The following is a 25966-nucleotide window of genomic DNA, read 5'->3' on the forward strand; positions in this document are numbered from 1 at the left end:
TTTAACACTTCAAAGGATTGTTCTGAAATTTCTAATTCATTATAGAAGGTTTATAGAGTACTTAAGATCTTCAGAGCACTAGAGAAATACAAAATAATGTCTTTCTATTCATGCTAATGTACAATGTTTCTCTAGTCTTAAGTTAGACATAGAATATTTGAAAATTGGTGAGTTGGTAAAGCATGATCTACTGAAATATACATCTGAGTTCAACTTAGTAGATCTCTTATTGATATCACAGGCATATGATTCCTATACTTTTTTATGTTAAGCATGTATTTCATGCCAATAGAATTTTTTCTACATTTTAAGATTATTTTTTTCTAACTCTACCACACATGAGAAATAGGAAAAAGAATGGAAATGATAATATCTAGGAAAGATAATAGAACCACTACAACTCAATACATAATATGGAATTGAGAAATAAATCTGATTTTTAAAAGCAAGTAAATTTTTTTAAATATAATAGACTTATTGATCTATTCGCAATACAATAGCACAGCTGAGGGCTCGGATATTTATTGTAAGAACATTTTGCAGACAGGACATTTTAACTGCAGACTTAGCAAAGGTGTGCAATGTCATTGAGTAGAAAATTAATAAATTAAGCAACAAATTAGTTCATGTAATGACACAACATATGCTTTTTCTGAGTTAATCCTCTGTGCTAAAATTCTTCTTTGTGGACTTTCTAGTTCTTTTTCCCATTGTCCATGGTGCCTCAGTTTGGGCAATATTAGTCATAATTTGCCTAATACAATGTTTTTTCCAGCTTTTCTCAAACACCAGCAAACATAATTACTTAGTAAATAAAATAATTTAGCAACATTCCAAGTGTTCCCAAAGTAAATATATTAGTTTTGTTATGGATTTTAAGTTTAAATTTTATTTTTGGAACTTGCATTGAATGGCATCAGAAAAAGAAATGTGACTATGGATAAATAAATATTTAGCCTCAAATTGCCAGTTTCCTAGAGCTACATGTTGGTCTGGCTATTGACAATCCAGATATATCCAGAGCAATGTTTGAGTTCAATTTATTGATTTCTTAGGCTGAGCTCTTTGCTGAGATGCCTGCACACAACTCAAATAATTTCATAGAATTGAAGGGCTTGAGGTGGCTCAGTCGGTTAAGCATTTGACTCCTGGTTTTGGCTTGGATCATGATCTTATGGGTCCTGAGACTGAGCTCCTCGTGGGCTCTGCACTCAGTGGGGAGTCTGCTTAAAGATTCTCTCCCTCTGCCCCTCCCCCAACTTGTGCGAGCAAGAAAGCATGCACATAATCTTTCTCTCAAATAAGTAAATCTTTTTTTACGCTTGATCTTAGCCAAAAGGCTGAGAAGTGATTAAATAAATCTTTTTTTAAAAAAAGAATTAAGGACTTGAAGGAAACTTGAAGGTCAAAATAATGTCACATTGCTTTGGAATATTAATACATAAGAACAAGTCCCTCTCTTTGTTGCTAAACTCAACATATACTTTTAAGTATTTGACTTGCTAAAACACTCAGTAGGGCCAGTCACTATTGCCTGTCCCACTCCTCTTTCAATGTATGAAAATTGGCCTTCGAGGCCCTTGGGTACTTCTCTAATTTCATCTTTTCCTACTAAATCACCTTTTTGGCTCTAGAAAAAAATGAATGCATCTAGCTCAAGCATGCCTTCAAAGTATTCCCTCTTGCTTGAACTCTAGCTGTTGCAGATTGGCTTCCCTGCATCTAAGATAAAGGTTGGTGTGCATAAAATTTACTAAAGAGTTCTCTCAGGATGAATACTTGGGGAAGGGAAAGGGGAAGGGGGGTAGAGAAGGGGAGTTTTTACCAGGGAAACTTATAAGGTTAGTAGGATGAAGTACAGGGCCCTGCAGCCGTGGCTTTGAGGCCACAACTAATATTTGTTCCTCTACTATCTATTCTAGGTCCCCTTCATCCTCATCTAGCATTTCTGCTAGTTTTGATGGCTTTCCTGGTAGTAATCTAGACTCAAATTCCTGAAGAGCTGAATCCCTTGTTGCCATGGACTTCTGTTTCCACGACTGCTTTGCTTTTCCATTTACCATCAAAAGTGGACAAGGGAATGTCAAGTAGCTCCCAAATGGATCACCTTAATGATAAACATATTTCTCTCTGCTCCCATGTTTAATAGCAGTATTACTCTTTTCTGATGGTCATAGTCAATTAACACTGTTAGGGTAATGACTTTTCTTCTTGCCTATCATCCTCTGACACAAGGAAGAGAAGTATGCAGGCACAAACTGGTTGCTTAGGGCTTAATGGGCCCTTGCAATCTTTTCAAAGCTAATGCCTCCGGTTGGCCTTACATCAGTCCTATCACTGTCGATGAATCCTCTTTGGTGAGCATTAAAATGTGATTCAAATATCTTCATACAAAGTATGCTTACTCCTCCAAGTCCATCCACAAACCTTTACTCCAGATCTCCTTATCCTCGATTTCTCAACTTTTTCCTTCCAGGCCAATCAGCCAAGCCATTTGCCACTGCTCACGAGTTTGTATATACTGTAACCATGAGCCACTTCTCTTTTACTCTTCTTAAAGCTCTGCCTGTTGTGGCAATTTATCCAAATTGCTTTCTTTCAATGTCATTGCTGATTGGGGAGGTTTGAGGCAGCTGTCATTTTTTTTTTTTTTTTTTTTTTTTTTTGGCTTACCAACATACCAGCTAACTCATCCATGAACCAAGGTTGGCTTGTTACTTTCTCAGTCAGCTGGTTACAAGGGACCTCCTACGGGGTTACAGATAGGTGGGATCTAAGGGAGAGGTGTAGGTACAAGAAAGGGAGATAATATGAGAGTCTGGGCCACCAACTTGTGCAGCTCACTTGTGCTCGCTAACCTTTTTCATGCCCAATCCTGAACACACAGTTTCCATTTTACAGTGGATTGTTAGCAGGCTTGCAGACCTTATCACTTGATGAGTATGACAGAACCCAATTTATGATGGGAAATTGTGGTCCATGACCACCTGATGACCCATAGCCATGTCCTCCATCTTTATCAGAACGCATTATCAATGTGGGAACTATTTTTCAAAGGATGTATGATTCCACTGCCAATGGCACCAACATCATAAAGACGTGCATGGTGGCTCTCCCATTAGGGCTTACCATACCTCCCCATGGCATCTGTTCTCACCACAAATACCACCAATGTTACATTTTCTTCATCATATAGCCCAAACATCAGGCCTCTTGAACTGCAACCTGAAAGGCTGCAGAACCTTTTCCTACTCTTGTCCCTACTCAAAGCTGGCAGCTTTTCAGGTCACTGGGAAGGTATATGGGAGATATTGTAAACTTCAGAGTTGGACCATCTGCCTCTGTAACCCAAAGAGGCCCACTGGGCATTGTGCTTCCTTCTTCATGGAAGGAGTTGTGACATGCAATGATTTGTTCTTACTTTGGAGAGGATGTCAAGAAATATCTCAGACTAATGGATTCCTATATATTTAACTAATGTGGTAAGCCACTTAACTTCATAGAATTTATTTCTCACCTTCTAGAGCATATGTATTTTAACAATGCCCCCACCATACTGGTTGCTTCTTGATAATCTGGTCCAATTAGCATGTTATCAATATAGGCACAGTGTCATGTCTTCTGACAGTCCAGGTTTCTTCAGACTACATTATGACAGTGGGTGAGAGAGTTAGTATAGCCCTGAGGCAGGGACATAAATGTATTATATTCCATTCTTCCAAGTGAATGTGAACTGTTTCTGATCCTTCTTCTTGATAAGATGTATAAAGAAGCATTAGTCTGATCAAAGGCCACATATCATGTTCCTGAGACCATGCTAATCTGCTCTAGTAAAGGTATCATATCTGGTTAATACTGAGTTTATAGTAATCCATTGTTGAATTTACAGTCCAGTGTTATTTTCCAGAGTTTATCTGGATTTTCAATGGCCCAGACTGAAAAATAAATGGGGATATGAGGGCCTACTTCCCCTGTATCCTTTAGTCTGTATATCTTTATGTTTTTGGGATAAGATATTGTATGATTTTTCTTTCCTTTGGGTGGAATGAAAGCCTCTTTATATACTACAAAGCAGGCCGTATGAATTTCATATTCAGTGTTTAATTAGTAATTAAATACTGCTTTTCATATCTTTTTCCAAAATATCAATCATGCTTAGCAACAGTCACCCTATTAAACTTTCCTTATAGTTATAATAATTATCCCTCCCTCTACACACACACACCTATACACACATACAGATTTCTCAAATAATTGATATATTGCCCCCGATAATGGTAGCTAGACACCAAAGATGGTCCCTCCCCGCCCAGTGAATACATCTCCCAGTATTCACATCCTTGCATGGTCCTCTTCCCTTGAATCTGGATTGGCCGCATGACTTGCTTTTGACCAATACAGTACAGAAGTGATGCTGCATAGCTTCCAAACTTCAGCTATAAGAAGCTTTTTACCTTCTGCCAGGGTCTTTGGAACACTTACTCTTAGGCTGCATCCTCTCTGGCCCTAGACTACATGTCATGAGAAACCCAAACCAAACACATAGACCACATATAGGTACACTTATCCACAGCCCAATCTGGGCTTTCAGCCAACAGAGAGCACCAATTGCAAACCAGGTGAGCAAGCTATCTTAGATATCTAGCCCAAATGAGCTTTTAGATGATTGCAGCTCTGGCCAATACCACAGAACAAGAGCGTGGTGACCCCTCTACCCAGGTAAGCCTGGGAAATCCACAAAATTCCATTTTAGCACATTTAATTTTGGAGCCATTTATTATATAGCAGTAGATAACAAAAACAACTGGTATACTCTTCCCAATTCACCACTGATAAAAATTTTAACTATTAAAAATCTATTTTGTGCTAGGGGCATTCATATATGAATGGAATAGATTCATATTCATATGTGGTCCACCTCCTGCATCTCATCTTAGCATCTGTGTTCTCACAACATTCTTGGTACAAACCAATAAAGTTTGGGTTCCCCAGGAAGCAGATTTTTGAGACAAAAATTAGAGTACAGAGACTTTCTTAGGGATTTCTCTTAGGATCAAAAGCTGTGGAATGGGAGGGAAGTGAAGGAAAGGAAACAGAAATGAGCTGATTAAAAAGTGGGGTTGTGACACAGTCTCATCAAAGGCCTTAACTGACTCCATAGGGAGCTCTGCGGCTAGGCAGGCTCTTCAGAGTTGCCACCTACTGTGGGAGTAGACTAGGCCTTTATGCTCTTGCAAAGGCCAATCAATGGAGGCAGTTTACCCTTGGGAAAAGGACATGACCTTAGGCAAGTAGAGACTTCCAAGGGGAAAGTCCAGAAAGGCCTGACAGCTGAAGGCTATCAGTCAGCAGTAGGAGAGTAAGTCCCAAAAGGAAGATCTGGGCAGTTTCTCATAGAGTCCTCCAACCCAACCATTCCTTTTCTCTGCCTATCATCTCTTACCCAATGCAGATGTTACCTCAGATATATGTTCCATCAGCACACATATCTTCACTCCCTTTATAACCCGAGTAGATATTCCCCCACATAGTCTCAAAGCATTTACTTCTTATTTTACTATGGTACTTAACAAACTCTATTACAGTCACTAATTTTCTTGTCTTTCTCTTTTTTCACTAGACTATAAGCCCTAAGAGAGAGGAAAATGTGTGTGTGTGTGTATACATATATATGTATATATGTATATATATTTTTTAATACAAAGTGATAATTACACTGTAGGGCATATAGTAATCTTTAAAAATATGAATAAAATAAGCATTTTATAAGTGCATAATAATATGGCTAAACAAACCACAGATGATCTTCTCCTTGCCTCTCTCTCTCTCTCTCTCTCGTGTTGTTATTGCTTTGATCTACTAAGGGTTAGCTGAGAGGGATGCAGATTTATAGATTCAGAGTGCTTGCTTCAGTGATAATCCCAGAAGTATGCTCACAGCTATTCTCTGTGTTTGAGCTCCCTATGGCAAATACTAAATATTTCCTGAGTCAGGCACTTTATAAAAGTGGAATGTAAAATATGAAATACAGCTCTCAAAAAAATTCAGCCTGAAAAACTAATGTCTGATCAATGGAGCAAGCAAGATAATGTAAGCCTTTGAGGAATAAAAATGATTTTATGTTTATTTACATAACTTAGAGATGACATGAATTTTTGTGATTTAATATGTAAGTAAACTTTGTAAGTAAAAAAGATTTTCATAAAAAAGTATGTAAGTAAATGACAATTTAAAACATGCTCACACAACTACCCATGCACGCTAGATAAACAGATATCAAATACAAACATATATGTAGATAGACATTGTTTTACATTAAAATATATTAAATTCTTTAGATGGCATTTTTTAAAGATTTATTTATTTATTTTAGAGAGAGAGAGAGCACGTGGTGCATGAGCAGGGGTGGGTGGGAGAGGGACAGACGGAGAGGGAGAAAGAGAACTCAAGCAGACTCTGGGCTAAGCGCAGAGCCTGATGTGAGGCTTGATCCCATGACCCATGAGATCATGACCTGAGCCAAAATCAACAGTCAGATGTTTAACTGACTGAGGCACCCAGGTACCTCTCTTTAGGTGGCATTTTTAAATGAAAAAGCATATATGATATGCCTAGGAGTCTGAGTTCTAATCTCAAGGCAATAGGGATCTACTGAAAAATATTAAGCTAGAAAATGGCTTCATCAGATTTTCTTTTTAAAAAGATTAGGACTTTTGATGAAGTCCATTTTATCTCCTTTTTTTGTTGTTGCTGCTTTTGATTTTGGTGTCATATCTAAGAATTCATTGACAAATCCAAGATCATGATGATTTCTTCAAAGAGTTCTATAATTTTATCTCTTACATTTAGATGTTTAACCCATTTTGAGTTAATTTTTGTATATGGTATGAAGTAAGTGTCTAATTTCATTCTTTTACATGTGACTATCCAGTTATCCCAACACCATTGTTGAAAAGGTTATTTTCCCTATTTAACAGTCTTGACACCTTTGCCAATAATCAGTTGACCACAGACACATCGGGTTTTCTTTAGACTCTTAATTCTAGTTCACTGATCTATATGTGTATCTTAACCCCAGTGCCACAATGCATTGACTACTGTTTCACTACATTAAGTTTTGAAATCATGGAGTATGAGTCCTCCAATTTTGTTGTTGTTGTTCTTCTTCTTCTTTTTTTTTAAGACTATTTGGGCTATTCTAGATCCTTTGGAATGTTTGATGAATTTTAGAATCAGCTTGTCAATTTCAATAATAAGCGAGCTGGGATTCTGATAGAGATTGTGTAAAATCTATGAATCAGTTTGGGGAGGGTTACCAACTTAACAATATTAAGTCCAATCCATGAATATGTGATGATTTTCCATTTAATTTTCAAACACAGTTTTCAGAGTATACATTTTATACTCCTTTTGCTAAATTTACTACTAAATATTTTATTTTTCTTGACACTGTTGTAAATGGAACTATAAAAGACATTATTGGGGCACCTGGTGGCTCAGTTGGTTAAGCGTCTGCCTTTGGCTCAGGTCATGATCTCTGGCCCTGCGTTGGGCTCCTTGCTCAGCAGGGAGTCTGCTTCTCCCTCTCCCTCTGCCCTTCCCCTCCCCGCTCATGCTCTCTCTCTCTCTAAAATAAATAAATAAAATCTTTAAAAAAATATTTGACTAAAAAAAATTAGAACTTTCAGCTCCATCTAAAGAGCTTGGAAGTCATCACTCCCATCCCACAACAACAAAAAAGTCTGAACAAACTGAAAATGACTTTTCTCAGATCCATCAGAGAATTGATGTCACTGGGCAAACCACTACCCCAAAATCTGGAGAGACAGGAGAATACAGAGAATCACAGCCAAGATCAACAAACGAGGAGCAGAAGCCCCTGCAGATAGTAACTGGTAGGAGCCCTTCGATGGTGATTTTTGATAAATTGCTGAAGGCTGAGTATAGGCTAGGTTGAGAGTTAGAACTTCCAGCAGTATCTCCTTGAATTTTTATTCCCAAACTAGTCCATACTCAACCTGCAGCAATTCATCACAATTACCATTTAAGTGTACCTATCAATTACTGCCTCTGGGGGAGGGGAAAATGAGGAGTTGCTAATCAGTGGGTATAAAGTTGCAGTTGTACAAAATGAATAGATTCTAGAGATTTGCTGTACAATATGTGCTTATAGTTAACGGTACAGTTTGCACAATTAAAAATCAAGAGAATAGATCCCATCTTAAGTGTTCTTACCACAATAAAAAAAAAAAAAAGAGTTGGCAAGAGTTAACTTCTGAAATATATTTAGATATACATCTTTTTGGTGAATTTCTTATTCATATCTCTTGTTCTAATTTTCATTAAAACTATCATTTTCGGGATCCTGGGTGGCTCACTTGGTTGAGCATCCAATTTTTGATTCTGGCTCAGGTCATGATCTCAGGGTCCTGAGACTGAGGCCCACATCAGGCTCTGCACTCAGTGGGGAGTCTTCTTCAGATTCTCTCTCTCCCTCTGATCTTCCCCACCCCACACACTCACGCTCATATGTTCTCTCTCAAATTTTTTAAAAAACCCCAAACAGCTGTCATTTTATTAGTGTTCTTTATGTATTAATTCCTGTTATGCATATTGCAAATACGTTTCCTACTTGATTAAATGCTTTTAAAATTAAAAAAAAATTTCTGGGGGCTCAGTCTTTGCAGAGACTTCCATGCTTTTGTGGGTTTTATTTCCAGCAACCCCAGCAGGTGTTCAACATGAAGATCTGAGCAAACCCCCTCCTATTCCAGGCAGGGATAGTGGGGCAAAAGTTACCATTTTGAAACATATCAAGAGGTTTTCCATAACAAAAGTCTGTCCTCCAGGGAAAACTACTATATTCCAGCCTTATCTGACCTGAAAGAAGCACATTACCAACTGCAACTCACTATCCTTCCTATCTAGAGAAAGAGACGAAAAAAAAAAAAAGACTAAGAAATGCTTCTGAAAGTCAGAGCCCAGGGACTTAGGCCCACTAAAAACTGAGAAATAATAAATAATGACAATAGGTTATAATCAAGAGACCTGTAAAACACAGGCCCCACTCAAGTTCTTGGAGAAACAAAATGCAACAGGGGAGGAAACAAACAAGGAAACTAGAGAGAACTGAATCCTCTGTCACATTTGTCTGCAGAAATATTAAACAGAGCTAGCTCCTATCCCAATTAACATAGAACTTCACACTAAAGGCCTCTTTGCCTTGGTTCCTATTAAGTGATACATCATGTCCAGCTTTCAAAAAAAAAAAATTACAAGCTGTGTTAAAAGGCCAAAAAAAAAAAAAAAAAACCAGTCTGGAGAGACAAAGGAGACAAAGCATCAGAACCAGTCTCAGATATAACACAGATTTTGAAATAATCAGAGAAGGAATTTTTAAAAACTATGACAAATATGTAAAGGACTCAAATGGAAAGAGTAGACAACATGAAAGAACAGAGGACTAATATAAGTAGAAAATGTGAAACTCTAAGAAAGAATCAAAAGAAAATCTGAGAAATTAAGAACACTATAACAGAAAGGAAGAATGTTTGTTTCAAAATACTGGACACAGCCAAGGAAAGAATCAGTGATATTGAGATATAACAATAACTCTCCAAACAGAAATACAAAATTAAAAAAAGAATTTTTTAAAAAACAAATGGAATATCCAAGAACTGTGGGACAATTATAAAAGGTACAACATATGTGTAAGGAGAATAGGACAAGGAGAAGAGAGAAAGGAGCAAAAGAAATACGTGAAGTAATGATGGCTGAGAATTTTCTAAAATGAATGACATACACCAAACCACAGATCCAGGAAGCTCAGAAGACACCAAGCAGGATAAATGATATCTCTACACCTAGAGATATCATATCCAAACTGTAGAACACCAAAGGCAAAGAGTATATGTTGAAAGAAGCAAGAGGAGTGGGAAAACACTTGGGAAAACTCTTACCTATGAAGGAACAAAGAAAAAAAAAATACACTGAACTTCTTGTCAGAAACCATGGGAGCAAGAAGAGAATAGAGTAAGATATTCACAATGTTGAAAGAAACTGGAAATCTGTATCCAGTAACATTATGCTTCAAAACTGAAGGAGAAATACTTGCCCAAAGGCTGAGAGAATTTGTCACCAGCAGACCTGCCATACAAGAAAGTGTTACAATCCTCAGAAAGAAGGAAAATGATACAGATCTGAAACTTGGATCCACATAAAGAAAGGAAAAGTGTAAGGGAAGAAATAAATCTATAAGTTTGTTCTTATTATTAATATAGTAGGCAACTGTTCAAAGCAAAATCAACAATATATTAGGAGGTTAGAACACTCAGATAAGTGAAATGAATGTTATAAGGATCAGGAGAGGAGAATGGGAATACTCCATTACAAGGTAACTGCACTATCCATGACATGTAACAGTGTTATTTGCAAGTGGACTTAGTTGTAAATGTATATTGAAAATTCTAGTACAGCCACCAAAAAAAAAAAAAAAAAATTAAAGCGAAGTAGAAAATAGGATCATATAAAATGTTCAACTGAAATCAGAGAAGGCGGCAAAAGAGGGAACAAAAAAAGAAAAAAGTGCAATGAACAGAAAACAGTGTCAAACATGGTTGATATTAATGCAGCTATATCAATAATCACTTTGTGTCTTTGTGGTCTGAATACACCAATTAAAAGATAAGAGACAGAGTGGATTTTAAAAAACTTAAGTACATGTTGTCTAGAAGAAACCCATTTTAAACATGAATACACAGAGAGATTAAAAGTAAAGGGGATAGAGAAAAATATTCCATACAAACACTAATTAAAAGAAAGCTAGGGTAGCTATATTAATCTCAGACAAAGCAGACTTCAGAGAGAGGAAAATCACAGGAATAGAAAGGGGCATTATATAATGATAAAGGGGTCAATCCTTTAACACCTAACACTTGGTAATGTATATGCTTTTAACAGCACAGTGTCAAAATACACGTGGCAAAAACTAATAGTACCTCAAAGAGAAATAGATGAATTGACTATGATAATTGGAGACTTCAACACCCTTCTATCAGTAATTGATAGATGTAGCAGTGAGAAAATGAGTAAGGACAGAATTGATCTGAACAGCACCATCAATCAAATTGATCTATTCAATATTTATAGAACACTTCACCCAACAACAGTAGAACACACATTCTTCTCAAGTTCACATGGAACATTCACTGAGAGAGACCACATTCCAGGCTATGAAATACACCTTAACAAATTTAAAAGAATAGGAATCATACGAAGCATGGTCTCAGCCCACAATGGAATTAGACTAGAAATCAGTAACAGAAAGAAGGAGGAAAATCCCCAAATAGTTGAATATTACACAACAATGTTCTGAACAACATATTCATCACAGAGGAAATCTTAAGACAAATTTTAAAATGTTTGAATTAAACAAAAACTGGAAGCAACCAGATATCCTTCAGTAGGCAAATGGTAAACAAACTGTTAAACATCCAGACAAGGAAATATTAGTCAGTGATAAAAAGAAATGAGCTATCAGGCCACTAAAAGACATGGGTCCCCTTGAATGCATATTGCTAAATGAAGGAAGACAGTCTGAAAAGACAACATACTCTCTGAGTCTAAATATATGATATTCTAGAAAAGGCAAAATATAGAAAAAATAAAGAGATGGGTAGTGGCCAGGGGCTCAGCGTGGGGCTGGGGGATGAATAGGTGCCATACTGGAAACTTCTAGGGCAGTAAAACCATTCTGTATGATAATATAATGGTGAACACATCACATTATGCATTTGTGAAAACCCAAGAATTCTATAACAGGAACAGTGAACCTTAATGTAACTATTGACTTCAGTTAATAATAATGCTTCAATATTGTTTCCTTAATTGTACCAATTGTCCCACACTAATTAATGCCAGATGTTCACAATTGTGGAAACTATTTGTGGGGGAGGTGCAGATGGGGGGAATATGTGAGAATTCTACACATCCTCATTTGTTCTGTAAATTTAAAACTGTTTTGTTTTAAAACACAGTAGATTAATTAAAAAACAAGGTTTGCATGTGTTGAGTGTAAAAAAAATTGGAGAACCATTTAGAATAAAGGCAAGGAGACCAATTAGAAAGCTATTAATTAAGGTTAAGTTAGAGAATGATGGTGGTGGTTTGAAATAAGGTAAGAGTGATGAGGATGGAATGACATTGAAAAAATTACTGTGAGGAGGGGAACAGAGAGAGAGAGAAATTTTAAAAGGGTGGGTGGGAAGAGGTGACAGGTAAGAAGAGACAAGTAGATCCCTCAAGATTCTGGCTTAGCAAAACAAATCTTCAGCAATCAGTACACACTATTGTACCAGAAAGAAATACCCATGGGTATTTTAGGAATTCATCTTGCTAAGAAGCAACGAATATTGCTAGTAATATCACTAAAATTAATAGATTGGAACTCTTTTTAAATTTTCTATGGAATTTCAAAGGCTTACAGCAACTTAATATTCTATCATTGATGATGGAAGATTCTTAACACAGAACGGTGTCGAAACCATTTGCCTTTGTAGTCAGACCTTATACAACATGGATTTGGATCAGTTCTACTCATGCTGGGTACAGTAGAATTAACTGATACTGATCACATTGGCAATCCTGTAAAAATCAGTCTTGCCGTTTAGCAATGGTAAGACAGTTACCTGGGATTTCAAGATGGGATGTACGTTGTGGGGTAACAGCAATACCTCCTTAAGCTTCAGGTCTCTTTTGTCTTTGCTCACACTCCTGTTGTCAAACCTGTGATGAATGAAGAGAACAGATTTATTGGAATGTTTTCCTGTCATATAAGACAAGATATACTGAAATGGATGCTTGAAATACTCATTAATAAGACATGGGTTGTCAGCATCGTATAGCGGCTCAGGCTAAATCCATTATGATTAAGGGCCCTCATCTTAAAGGTAAATTGCACTAAAAGGTAGGCAAACAGCCAAAAGCTCATAATCCTACTTGCATTTGAGAGACTTGGAAGAGAGAAGAGACAACATTTTCTTTCAGTATTTGTGTGTAGGAAATGCCTGATGTATTTCTCAATCTCTCTGCGCTCGTGTGTGTGTGTGTGTGTGTGTGTCTGTCTGTGTGTGTGTGTGTGTCTGTGTGTACACTTACATGTGTGTGACAAGTTAAAAGAAGAGACCCAGTACAGGTCTATTTGAGCCCCTATTTTTCACTCAATATGAACTATGATATTCGGTAAGAAGAGAGTTAAATTTGGCCACTATTTTTGGCCTACTGTGAGTAATCCATAGGAACAGAAATAGGGTACATTTTCTTTGAAGGCGTTTATTTGAAAGTTTTGCTCAAATGATCAAATAAGCCATCACAGACATTACCGTGGCTCAGTTTAATCCAACACTGCTGACTTCATAAAAGAGATTTCCTGTAAAGAATCAAGTCAAATTTATTCATCTTTGTAGTTAGATTGCTTAACCAGTTAGGACTGCATTCATCTACATGTAAAGAAAACTCTATTATAATATGGTTTAATTTTGTTCACAGGACACTGAGTCCAGAGATAGCAGCCCCAGGCTGTCCGGCAGGTTGATTATGCCCATGAGGCCCACACAACCTCCCCGTGTGTCCCACCATCCTTACTACGTGCCTTTCCTCTTCCTATTTGTTGACTCATGGTTACAAGAAGGTGCTTCACTCTCAAAATCACATTCTAGGAAACAAAAGGCAAAGGCACAAAAAAGAATACATATGAGCTCAAACTGTCTTTTTAAAAATTTGAAAATAGGACAGCAATAGCATTTCCAGAATCCCAATCCAAATGACTTACTACTTACATCTCACTGACTAAGCCTGGGTCATACGACTCCCCATAGTTGCAAGGCCTCTGAGAAGCTTTGCTTTTTCTGATATGGGCACACTGCTGCCCCACGCAAACTTGCGGTCTTGGCAGTTAAGTATTAAGAGGAGAATGTCTCTGGGGTAGACACCCAGCCAGATCTATAGCACTCTTCCCACTTAAACCCCACTGACCTCCCTATTCTCATTTCACATTTTGAAAGTATTCGTCGCACCTTCACCTTTCTGAAGACAACGACACTTCAGGAACAGCTGTTTTCTTGTCTGGGTACTTTGGCAAAAACAGAGAACTATTCTTTCAGATAGGAACCAGGAGTTCTCTAAAGTAACCAAAATGTTCTATGATTCAATTATAACCAAATATAATAGAAAACAAATTCGAATAGAGCCCAACACAGTATTCTACATGTTGTAATTGAGCACAAATGTATTCCTAGTCTCTGGTAATATCTGGTAATATCACTGCATTCCAAAGACCTGCAGCAAATCTGGGTCCCCCGTAGTCACGATCAGTGCAACATCTTAGACTTTGTCACATTTTTGCTATCGTGGGTAAGCTTTAATCCTAAATTTTTAAGAAGCCATGCCTCGTATGTATTATGATTTTTGAGAGATGTTTTTCAACTACACTTATTTATCCTATTTTTTAGATGTCTTCAAATGCAAATATAACTTTTTCTCAGCATAGATAGGAAATAAGGAAATATTTCTCACAGGCTTCTCTATTGATTTCAAACCTGTTCCTCAGCTCCAGGCTCTACGCATGTTGCCATAAACCCTAGTTAACAAAAGGATTGGTTATGCATTTTACTACAGAATCAAGGGGATTCTTTCCCTCCCCTCCTTCTTTCCTCCTTCCTTCCAGAGTATCTGATATGGAAAAGCATGAAAGAATTTTGAGGAATTCCAGGAAACTGAAATTACATGTGTCACTGTGATAGTGACAGAATTCTAATGCTAATTTCTGAAGTTTACTTGGAGATTTCATAATCATTCACATCTGATTTTTAATTGTGGCAATTCTGATACCTAGACTCTGGCAAAGAAATAATTTAGATAAAAACACTTGATAATACCAACAAGACAACCTTTAAAACTGAAAAAGATGCAAACTTCTCTATTCTAATTCTAGAACTCAATTCCATAAGACTTAAAGAGAAAATGAAAACAATCTGGTTTTACCATATTCCAGATTAAGTAAGCAGTGGTTCAGCAAAAGCCAAGAGCAGAATAGAGTTTGCTTCTTAAAAAAAAAAAAAAAAAAATTAAAAATTATCTAGCACTCATGTAGTACCCAAACCGTGGACAGAGTCTCTTTATTTGCATTGGTTAGATCACATTTAGAATGCAAAATATAAAGAGTTTAATTCTGGGATCTGAACAAATAAACAGAATAAGTCCTGAGGGATGGTCAAGATAAGAGGGGCCTGAGAACCACAGCATATAAGAGGGCTAACACTGATTAAGAAGCTGAGAATTTTTGATATGGAGATGAATAACATGGGGTTGGGAGAAGAGGGAAGAGGAGGGGACATGGTACAGGGTAGATAACTAGACAGAAAATAGTCATGGGAAAAAGAGAGACTTTTTCCCCCAAGGCAAATGACAGGACTCCCTGCTTAAAACCCTCATTGGTTTCCCATTGTATGCTATCCCTACAACTGCTGCATCCTCATCTTGTCCCACCTGCCTTCGTGCCTACCTTGGTCCAGGCACACGGGCTTCCACTGGATCGCTGACATGCCAAACCATTCCTGATAACATTTTTTAGAGAGGACTTTGATGACCACTTTTCTAAAGGAGTAGTCCACCTAACCCCGGGCACTTGCTATGCACCACCAGGTTTATGTCCTTCCTTCTCAGTATTATCTTCTGTATTTCTTTGTTGACTTGTTTCTTCTTTGTCTCTGCACTAGAACCTATGATCAATGAGGGCAGAGAATCCTCATGTTTATTCATAGGTGCAACCGTAGGATTTACAATGGTGTTTGGTGCATGGAAGGTGCCCAATAAATACTTACTGGATTAACCAATTGTACCAGAAGGTAGAGTTTTGTTCGATAAATGAAATTACAAGGCAGTAAGTCTTATTTCAAATGAGGAAGAACAGGATAATAATCTGTGAAGGCAAAAATGCAGTTGTCTCTTGAGGAAGTGTTGGGGGCCAGACCAAAAGGCGACCTACTGTAGATGTTTTACAAGCAAGCTGGAAAACTAGAAAACTGATCTTAAACATTCTTTCCACTATGTGATTCTAGAAATCGACTATGCTGTAAGTTTCTTGAGAGGAGGGACTTTGTCTTACTCGTTTTTATACTCTTGGTGAAATAACTGGCTCAAATTTATTAAATAAAATCATTTTGAACTTAATCAATACTGTCAATCACACTTAACTCTCTGTGTATCCATCAGGGCCTGGTCAGGACACAGAGGCCGTACCAGTAATTTGCACAGGGAAGAAAGACCTGTTAACTATGCTGGTTCATCATGATAAAATGTGGCTAACAACTGATGGGATAGAAGAGAACTGTAAGGTGAACATAAGCAGCAACTGCAGGGAACCTCCCTCTGGGCTTGGCCATTGGCAGAACTTAACACTGAGCCACAGGCGAAGAATTTTGTTTGTTTGAAGAATTTTGTTTGTTGAGTCCAGCTCCAGTAGCACAATGTAGGACAAAGAAGTGTGAGTTTGGTGCTGAGAAGCAATAAATTAATAACTAGCACGCTCTCACTCTTCCAAAAATATTTAAGGCAGCTTTCAAAGAAGCATGTCCTTGAGCAACATAACAAACAAACAAATGTACAGACTAGGAGTCACAGATATATCAGGGTAGGAAAATTAAGGTGAAACCAGAGGTTTTATGAATACACCAGACACATGCTTTAATGGCTGATACTTGTTTTATACACAGTATTGAACTTAATTCTCACAAAATCCTTGTGAGATAGATATTATCCTTAATTTTACAGATGGCGAATCTCCCTGAAAATCATGTCACTTTTAAATTACAGGACCAAAAATGGTTACACACCAAAGTTTATCATTTCCATTATATCAAACTACCTCTTTGGGATGTGTGAGGAGTCGAGACAGGATTAAAAAGAAACACATTCAGAATGGAAAGTGCTGTCTTTGTTCTTTATTTTTTTCCTTTTTATTGCTCTGATATTTTTCATGGGCAAATTTCCTCACCAACTTCCCTAGCACAGCGATGCACGAAAACAAGACACGGAGACTCAGCAAGTGTAGAAACAACACAATACACTCAGGTGGGATTAGCACACAAACCCAACACCCTCTTGGGAGCAGTGGAATCCAGTTTTCGCTTTCAAATAAAAAAAAAAAATCAGAAATTCATAGCTATAGACCTCTCCGTACTCAAAGCTAAGCTTTCAAACCAGCAAATCAACAATTAATATTTAAAGAAGAAATAAAAGCCAGGTCAGCAGCAAGCAGCCTTTAGAAGTCATCATAGAGACTATTTTTATTGACACTTTCATTTTGTTGACCATTTTTATGTACTTTTATTATAGGATACCTTTAGTCATGCACTCAAGAGCATCATTTCAAAACTCCTTTAAGAAAAAGCTAAAAATTTCAGGCACCCTGAATATTTTATCAGTGTTCATTAGAAACTAAACAATAATGATGAGTCAATCTTGAGTGTAAGGAGAAAGCAAATGCTCCTATGTGCAAAGAAAATGCCACACAGTGTTCATCTGAGTAAGAGAGGCATTGGTTATGATTGTTCAGACTTGCCCAATTTTGTCATTGCTGTGAAAAGCTTACATCCAAAGCAAATTTAGAATTTGTTCTTATCATTGGATTTTTTTGTGTAACTTAAAGACTTTCTAATATAATCTTTTTAAATGGCTTCTGCCATCTTTATTGCAATACACAGTGGGTGGGTAATAAACTGAGTAAGGTTGGGCAACTTGACACAAGAAACTAAAGTGTCTAAGATGAGCTGGGACAGGAATGGTGATGAAGAACACAGCAATTGACTTTATGCAAAAGCAAAGGTCTGATAGAAGGAGCAATGAGGCAGATTAAAGGAAATAACGTATGTAAGGGAGTATGTAGGGGTGTGGTCAATTGTAAGGTTGAACCTTCAACCATTTGAGTCACAAAATTTGGTAGGTGGAGACCTCCTGAGACTGTAGCCAGTTTAGCTTTTTAGAGGTTATTAGTTTTTCCTTACTTTAAACTGGTAAGAACAGATACTACCCTTGATCTTAGCTAAAAGGCCAAGAAGTTTTTTTCCCCTTATTTTAAATTTAAGAGAATATACAGCTAGAATAAATGAAAAACTGTTATCAGAGACACATAATCTGCCTCACTATAATTTCATTTTTTCATGTTGCATATTTTTTTACATCATTACAATCACTATGCCCTTAATAATTCTATTTCCTCTTGGATCACATAATACATTTAAATTTTCACCTTAAAAAAATAATATTTTCATATTAAAAAATCATATTCCATCCTACCGATACATCATCTAATTATTAAACCATTTGGTTACTGTTAGTTCACTTCTATATCTTTATAACTTTTAGGCAATTGTATTTTTAAAGAAATTCTAAAATCCAGTGATATTTATTTTTTATTTATTTATTTATTTTTAAAGATTTTATTTATTTAATTTTGTGAGAGAGAAAGAGAGAGCACACAAGCAGGAACAGGGTGTGGGGGGCAGAGGGAAAAGCAGACTCCCCGCTGAGCAGGGAGCCCAACACGGGACTTGATCACAGGATTCGATCCCAGGACTCTGGGACCATGACCTGAGCCGAAGGCAGATGCTTGACCAACTGAGACACCCAGGCTCCCAAAAATCCAGTGATAATAAACATCAGTGGAATGAAAAAGGAAATAGCTAGCAGGTGTAACCTCCTTCTTCCATTGTCTTTGCCATGTTCCCCAACAACACTGGATGAATGGATGCCTTCCAAAGACTCTTCTCCACCCCCAAATTTTATTGTAGTAAAATAGACATGATATAAAATTTACCACCCTAACCATTTTTAAGTGTGCAATTCAATGGTATTAAATACACTTTACAATGCTGTACAACCATCGCCACCATCCATTTCCGTAACTCTTTTCATTTTGTAAAACTGAAACTCTATACCCATCAAATAGTAACTCCTCATTTCTCCCTACCCCCAACACCTGGCCCATTCTACTTTCTATCTTTATGATTTTTGACTACTCAAAGTACTTTGTACAAGTGGAATCATACAGAACTTGTCTTTTTTATGATTGGCTTATTTCATTTCAATTAATATTCTCAATATTTCATTTCAATTAATATTCTCAAGGTTCATCCAAGTCGTAACATATGTCAGAATTCCCTTCCTTTTAAGGCCAAGTAATATCCCATTGCATGTATATACCATATTTTGCTTACCCATTCGTTCTGTTAATGGACACTTGGGTTGTTTTCATGTTTTAGTTATTGTGAATAATGTTGCTACAAATATGGTTGTACAAATAACTCTTCAAGACACCTCTTTCAAGTCTTTTGGTCTTTGGGGCATATTCTCAGAAGTAGAACTGCTGGATCATACAGTAATTCTATTTTTAAATTTTTTGAAGGACCGTACAAAATATTCTGCAGCTATACATTATATTCCCACCAACAGTGCACACGGTTTCAATTTCTTTACATCCTCACCAACATCTGTTATTTTCCAATCTTTGATAGTGACCATCTCCATGAGTCTAAGGTGGTAGCTCACTGTAGTTTTGACTTGCATTTCCCTAATGATTAGCCACACTGCATTCTTTTCATGTGCTTATTGGCTATTTATATATCTTCTTTGTAGAAATGTCTAATTATTTGCCCATTTTTGAATCAGATTGCTTTTTTGTTGTTTACATATTAGATATTAGATATATATTAATATAAGATATTAATATTTAAACATTAGTGGAATGAAAAAGGAAAGAGTTGGCAAGTGTAACCTCCTTTTTAAAAAAGATTTTATTTATTTATTTGACATAGAGAAAGCGAGCACAAGCAGGGGGAGTGGCAGGCAGAAGGAGAGGGAGAAGCAGGCTCCCCAGTGAGCAGACAGCCAGACGTGGGGCTCCATACCACGACCCTGGGATCATGACCTGAGCCAAAGGCAGAGGCTTAACTGACTGAGCCACCCAGGCACCCTGTATAACCTCCTTCTTATCAGATATGTGATTTGCAAATATTTTCTACCAGTCTGTGGGTTGCCTTTTTACTCTCTTGATACTGTCTTTTGATGTATAAATTTTAAAAATTTTCCTTAAGTCCACTTTGTCCATTTTTTTCTTTTTTTTTGCATGTGTTTTTGGTGTAACATGCAGGAAATCATTGCCAAATCCAATGTTGTGAAGCGCTGCCCTATATTTTCTTTCAAGAATTTTATGGTTTTAGGGTTTTTTTTTTTTTAATCTATCGTGAGTTAATTTTTGTATATAGTGTTAGGCAAGGATCCAGCTTCATTCTTTTACCTGTGGATATTCAGTTTTCTAGCACCGGCTGTCTTGGCACCCTTGTCAAAAATCATTTGACCATATATGCAAGGATTTATTTCTGAGCACTCTTCTATCCCACTGGTCTATGTGTCTGTCTTTATGCCAGCCCCACACTGTTTTGACTACTCAGCTTTTTTTTTTTTTTAAGATTTTATTTATTCATTTGAGACACAGAGATACAGAGAGAGAGAGAGCATAAGCAGTGGGAGAGGCAGAGGGAGAGGGAGAAGCAGATTCCCCGCTGAGCCAGGAGCCCGGTGTGGGGCTCGATCCCAGGACCCTGGGATCATGACCTGAGCTGAAGGCAGACGCTTAACCATCTGAGCCACTCAGGAGCCCCTTGACTACTCAGCTTTATAGTAAGTTTTGATATCAGGTAGTGTGAGTCTTCCACCTTTGTTCCTTTTCAAGATTATTTTAGTTATTCTGGCTCCCTTGAGATTTCATATGAATTTTAGGATGGGTTTTTCTAATCCTGCAAAAAAAAAAAAAAAAAAAAAAAAGAATCATTGGGATTTTAATAGTGACTACATTGAATCCTTCTACCACTTAGGATATTATTGACATTTAACAATATTGTCTTTTAATCCATGAGCATGATATGTGTTTATGTCCATTTATTCATGTCTTCTTTGATTTCTTTCAGTAATGTTTTATAATTTTCATTGTACAAGTTTTTCACCTCCTTGGTTAAGTTTATTCCTAAGTATTTTTTTGATGCTATTATAACTGGGATTGTTTTCATAATTTCTTTTGCAGATTGTTAATTACTGGTAAATGATTTTTGTGTGTTGACTGTATCCTGCTACTTCGCTGAATTCATTTATTAGTAGTACAATTTTTTGGTAAAATTTTTAGTTTTCTACATACAAGATCTTATCATCTGCAAACAGAGATAATTTCACCTCTTCCTTTCCAATTTGGATGTCTTTTATTTCTTTGTCTTGTCCAACTACTCCAGCTAGAACTTCCAGTACTATGTTAATAGAAATGGCAAAAAAGGTCATTCTTGTCTTGTTCCTGATCTTAGAGGAAAAGCTTTCAGTGTTTCACCAATGAATATTATGTTTGCTGTGGGTTTTTCATATATGGCTTTTATTTTCTTGAGGCAGTTTCCTGCTATCCCTAATTTGTTGAGTGTTTTATCATAAAATGATGTTGAATTTTGTCACATTTGTTGAATTTTTTTCTGCATCAATTGAGAAATCATGTGAATTTTTATTCCTTCATTCTGTTGTGCTATATGTACTTCATATGGTGAATCATCCTTACATTCAGGAATAAATCCCACTTGGTCATGGTATATAACCCTCTTAACATGCTCCTGAATTCATTTTGCTGGTTTTCTTGAGGATTTTTGCATCAGTGTTCATAAGGGAATACTGGGCTATGGTTTTCTTATAGTGTCTTTGTCTGGCTTTGGTATCGAGGTAACGATGAGATCGTAGAATGAGTTAGGAAGTATTTCCTCCTCTTCAATTTTTGGAAAAGTTTGAGAAGGGCTGGTGTTAATTCTTTAAATGTTTGGTAGAATTCACCAGTGAAGGCATCAGGTCCAACACTTTTCTTTGTTGGATGATATTTGATTACTGATTCAATCTACTTACTATTATAAATCCATTCAGATTTTCTATTTCTTCAAAAATTATTTTGGTAGGCTTTGGGAATTTGTCCATTTCATCTAGATTATCCAATTTGTTGGCATACATTTGTTCACAGTACTTTCTTATAATCCTTCTTATTACTATAGAATGACTTGGTATAATGTCCCCACATCCATTTCTAATTTTAGTAATTTGAGTGTTCTCAGTTTTTTTTTTTTTTTCCCTTAGTCAAACTAGCTAAAGGTTTGTCTATTTTGTGGATCTTTTTAAATAACCAAGTTTTGGTTTCATTGAATTTATATATATATGTGTGTGTGTGTGTGTGTGTGTGTGTTTTCTATTCTCAATTTCACTTATCTCTGCTCTAATCTTTATTATATCCTTACTTCTGTTATCCTTGGGTTTAGTTTGTTCTTCTTTTTCTGGTTCCTTAATTGGCAAAGTTAGATTGTTGATTTGAGAGCCTTCTTATTTGTTAATGTAAGCATTTACAATATAAATTTCTCATTTAGCACTGCTTTTGGTATGTTCCCAAAGTTTTGGGTATGATGCATTTTTATTTTCATTACTCTCTAAGTATTTTCCAGTTTCCCTTGTGATTTCTTATTTAATCCATTGGTTGTTTAAAGTGTCTAGTTTGATTTCCACAAATTTGTGAATTTTCCAGTTTTAAACCTATTATTATTATTATCTTCAGCCTGTTGTGGTTGGAGAAGATGCTTTGTATGACATCTACCTTTTAAAATCTATTGAGAGCTAACCTGTAGTCTAACATATGCTTTATCCTGGAAAACGTCATGTGTGCACTTGAGAAGAATGTGTATGCTATTGTTGCTGGGTCAGGTGTTCTGTGTACATCTGTTGGATCTGGTGGTTTATTATGCTGTTTAAGTTCTCCAATTCCTTACTTATCTTCTGTGTGGTTGTTCAATCCATTATTGAGAGTGGGGTATTAAAGTCCAACTATTATTATGAAACTGTCTATTCCTCCCTTCAATTCTGTTAATTTTGCTTCATGTATTTTGATGGTCTATCATTAGGTGTGTAAATGTTTATAATCTTATATCTTCTTGCTGTACTGGACCTTTTATTAGTATATAGTGTCCTTTTTTATCCTGTGTAAAATTTTTTGTATTAACGTCTATTTTGTCAAATATTAGTACAACCACCCCTGCTCTGTTTTGCTTACTCTTTGCATGGACTATCTTTTTCTGTCCTTTCAATTTGTGTCTCTGGATCTAAAGTGAGTCTCTTATACACAGCATATAGTTGGATCATATTTTTTTTTTAGCTATTCTGCCAATCTGTCTTTTGACTGAAAACTTTAATTTAGTTCCATTTAAAGTACTTACTGTTAAGAATGGACTTACTTCTGTCATTTTGCTATTTGTTTTCTACATGACTTATAGCTTTTTTGTTCCTCATTTCCCACATTACTCTCTTCTTTTGTGTTTAGTTGATTTTTTGTAGTGAAGTGTTTAAATTTCTTCCTTATTTCCTTTTGTGTACATTCTGTAGCTATTTTCTTTGTAGTTACCATGGAGATTACATTTAACACTATAAAGTTATAACACTCTAATTTGAATTTATATCAGCTTAACTTTGATAACATACAAAAACTCTGTTCCTTTAATAGCTCCATCCCTATCCCTTTCAATTGTTGATATCACAAAATCAAGCCTTTATAAATTGTATCCCCAAGATATTAAGGAATAATTCTTTTAATTGCATTAGTCTTTTGATTTATGTAGAAAATATGGAGTTACAAACCAAAGATATAATAATACTAGTCTTTAATAATTTGTTCTTTTTAATGTATTTGTTTCTTAAATGATATAGAAAACAAAATTGGAGTTATGTCTATTCTTAGAATAATACTAGCTTTTATAATTGCCCATGTGTTTGCCTTTGTTGAGATCTTTATTTCTTCATATTGCTTCAAATTACTATCTAGTGTCCTTTTTTTCACCCTGAAGTATTGTTTTGAGCATTTCATTACCACTAGACTTTAGTGGTAATGAACTCCCTCAGATTTTGTTCATCTGGGAATGTCTTACTTCTCCCTCACTTGAAAGATTGTTTTGCTGGATGCAGGATTCTTGGGTGAGTTTTCTTTTAGCGCTTTGAATATATAGGCTCACTGCCTTCTAACCTCCAATTTCCTGATGAAGAGTCTGTTAATCATCTTATCGAGGGTCCCTTGTATGTGACAAGTCACTTCTTTCTTGCTAATTTCAATATAATCTGTTGTCTTTGGCTTTTGAACATTTAATTATAATGTGTCTCACTGTCAATCTCTTACGTGGAGTTCGTTGAGCTTCTTGGAAGTTTATTCTCAGGTATTTCATCCAATTTGGGAAGTTTTCAGCCATTATTTCTTCAAATATTCTCTCTGCCCTTTCTCTCTTCTCCATCTTAGACTCCCATGATGAGTGTGTTGGTCTGTTTGATGTTGTCCTACAGATCCCTTACATTCTGTTCACTTCTCTTCAACCTTCTTTATTTTTGTTCCTTTGACTAGATAATTTCAATTGTCCTATCTTCAAGTTTGCTGCGTCTTTCTTTAGACTGCCCAAATTTGATCTCTGTAATGAGTGTTTCATTTCAGTTATTAAAATTTAAGCTCCAGAACTTTATTTCTTTTTAATGTTTTATATCTCTTTGTTGATATTTCCATTTGTTCATACATCATTTTCTTGATCTCTACATCTTCTTTAGTTCTTTGGGCATCTTTAAGACAACTTTTTAAAAATCTTTATCTAGTAAATCTACCATCAGGTCTTTCTCAAGGACAGTTTCTGCTGATTTAATTTCTTACCTTGAATGGGCCATATTTTCTGCTTCTTTGTATGCCTTGTAATGTTGTTGTTGTTGTTGTTAAAAACTGGACATTTGTATTTAAAAATATGGTAAGTCTGACAATTATAATCTCCCTCTTCCTTAGCATTGCTGAGTTTTTGTTTGTTTGTTTTACTTTGTTTGTCGTTTGGATTTTTTTTTTTTTTAATTGTTGTCTCTGTGCCATGGTTCAGCCTGAGGTGTACACTTAGGTCTTCTTGGGTCCTTTCTGAGCCTTCACCTTTCAGTGGGCATATGTGATCACTTTCTAATTTTTGCCAAACAGGCTGTTGCTTTAGAATGTTTCAGTCTTTAATGTCTGGCTCCCAAATGGGTAAAAAGAGAAAAAAATGGGATTTAAAGGGCTTGTTCCCTTAATCCCATAGAATTCCCTTCAGCCAGAGGGGAATTTGCTTGCAACAATTAAAGGAGGTCTCAGTGTTTCCATCTCCATGATCAGAAGCAGCACTCAGTAATCAGATTATAGATCCCTGGTATTTCAGGACAGGCTCCTTACTATCCACCCTGGCTCCCACAGTCTGCATGCATACTGATCCAGGGACACAAGTATTGCTGCCTGCTATGGGTCAGAGATATGTGTTATGAGTAGTCTCTCCTGAGCTAAGAGTTGAAATTAACAGAAATTAATCCACACTATACTGTCTAAGCCTTTCCTTAATAGTTGCAAGCCTTCAAGAGAGTCCAGATTCCCAAAACTGTTACATCAGACAGATTCTGCCAGCACAACTGTTGTCTAGGTAGGAAGACAGATTCCTCTGCTTCTTCCTCCACCATCTCCTCAGAATCCTCTTTAATACAATCTTAATCACATATTGGGATCTATGAGACACTTGTCTAAATAAGTACAAATCTAGCCACTCTGATAATGATGTGACTCTACAATGAAGATTGAAACCCTGGGGTAAGAAACTTCCTAAGTTATTTCCGTTAGTAGGCATCACCTAGCATGATAATTTTTTTTTCCACATTGCTAAAATAAGATATTGCTTCAGTGTAATATATACAACAGTGGATGAAATCAGCCTGACATCTCAAATGAGCCAATAACCTTTAAAAAAGACAACTTTAGGAGCACCTGGGTGGCATAGTTGGTTAAGCGTCCAACTCTTGATTTTGGCTCAGGTTGTGA

General features: G+C 36.4%; 1 long non-coding RNA gene and 1 pseudogene across 1 annotated transcript in view; both read right to left on the reverse strand.

The window, feature by feature from the left end:
• LOC144380149 (uncharacterized) overlaps positions 1-25966 on the reverse strand; it is a 274054-nt gene that overhangs the window by 131619 nt on the left and 116469 nt on the right. Inside the window, exon 3 of the long non-coding RNA XR_013443964.1 lies at positions 12687-12783. This is a non-coding gene — a long non-coding RNA (uncharacterized LOC144380149). The remainder of the gene's footprint in view (positions 1-12686; positions 12784-25966) is intronic.
• Positions 17939-18117, reverse strand: LOC118535438 (U2 spliceosomal RNA; annotated as a pseudogene).

This window comes from Halichoerus grypus, chromosome 14 (assembly GCF_964656455.1).
Source record: "Halichoerus grypus chromosome 14, mHalGry1.hap1.1, whole genome shotgun sequence".
Lineage (NCBI taxonomy): Eukaryota > Metazoa > Chordata > Mammalia > Carnivora > Phocidae > Halichoerus > Halichoerus grypus.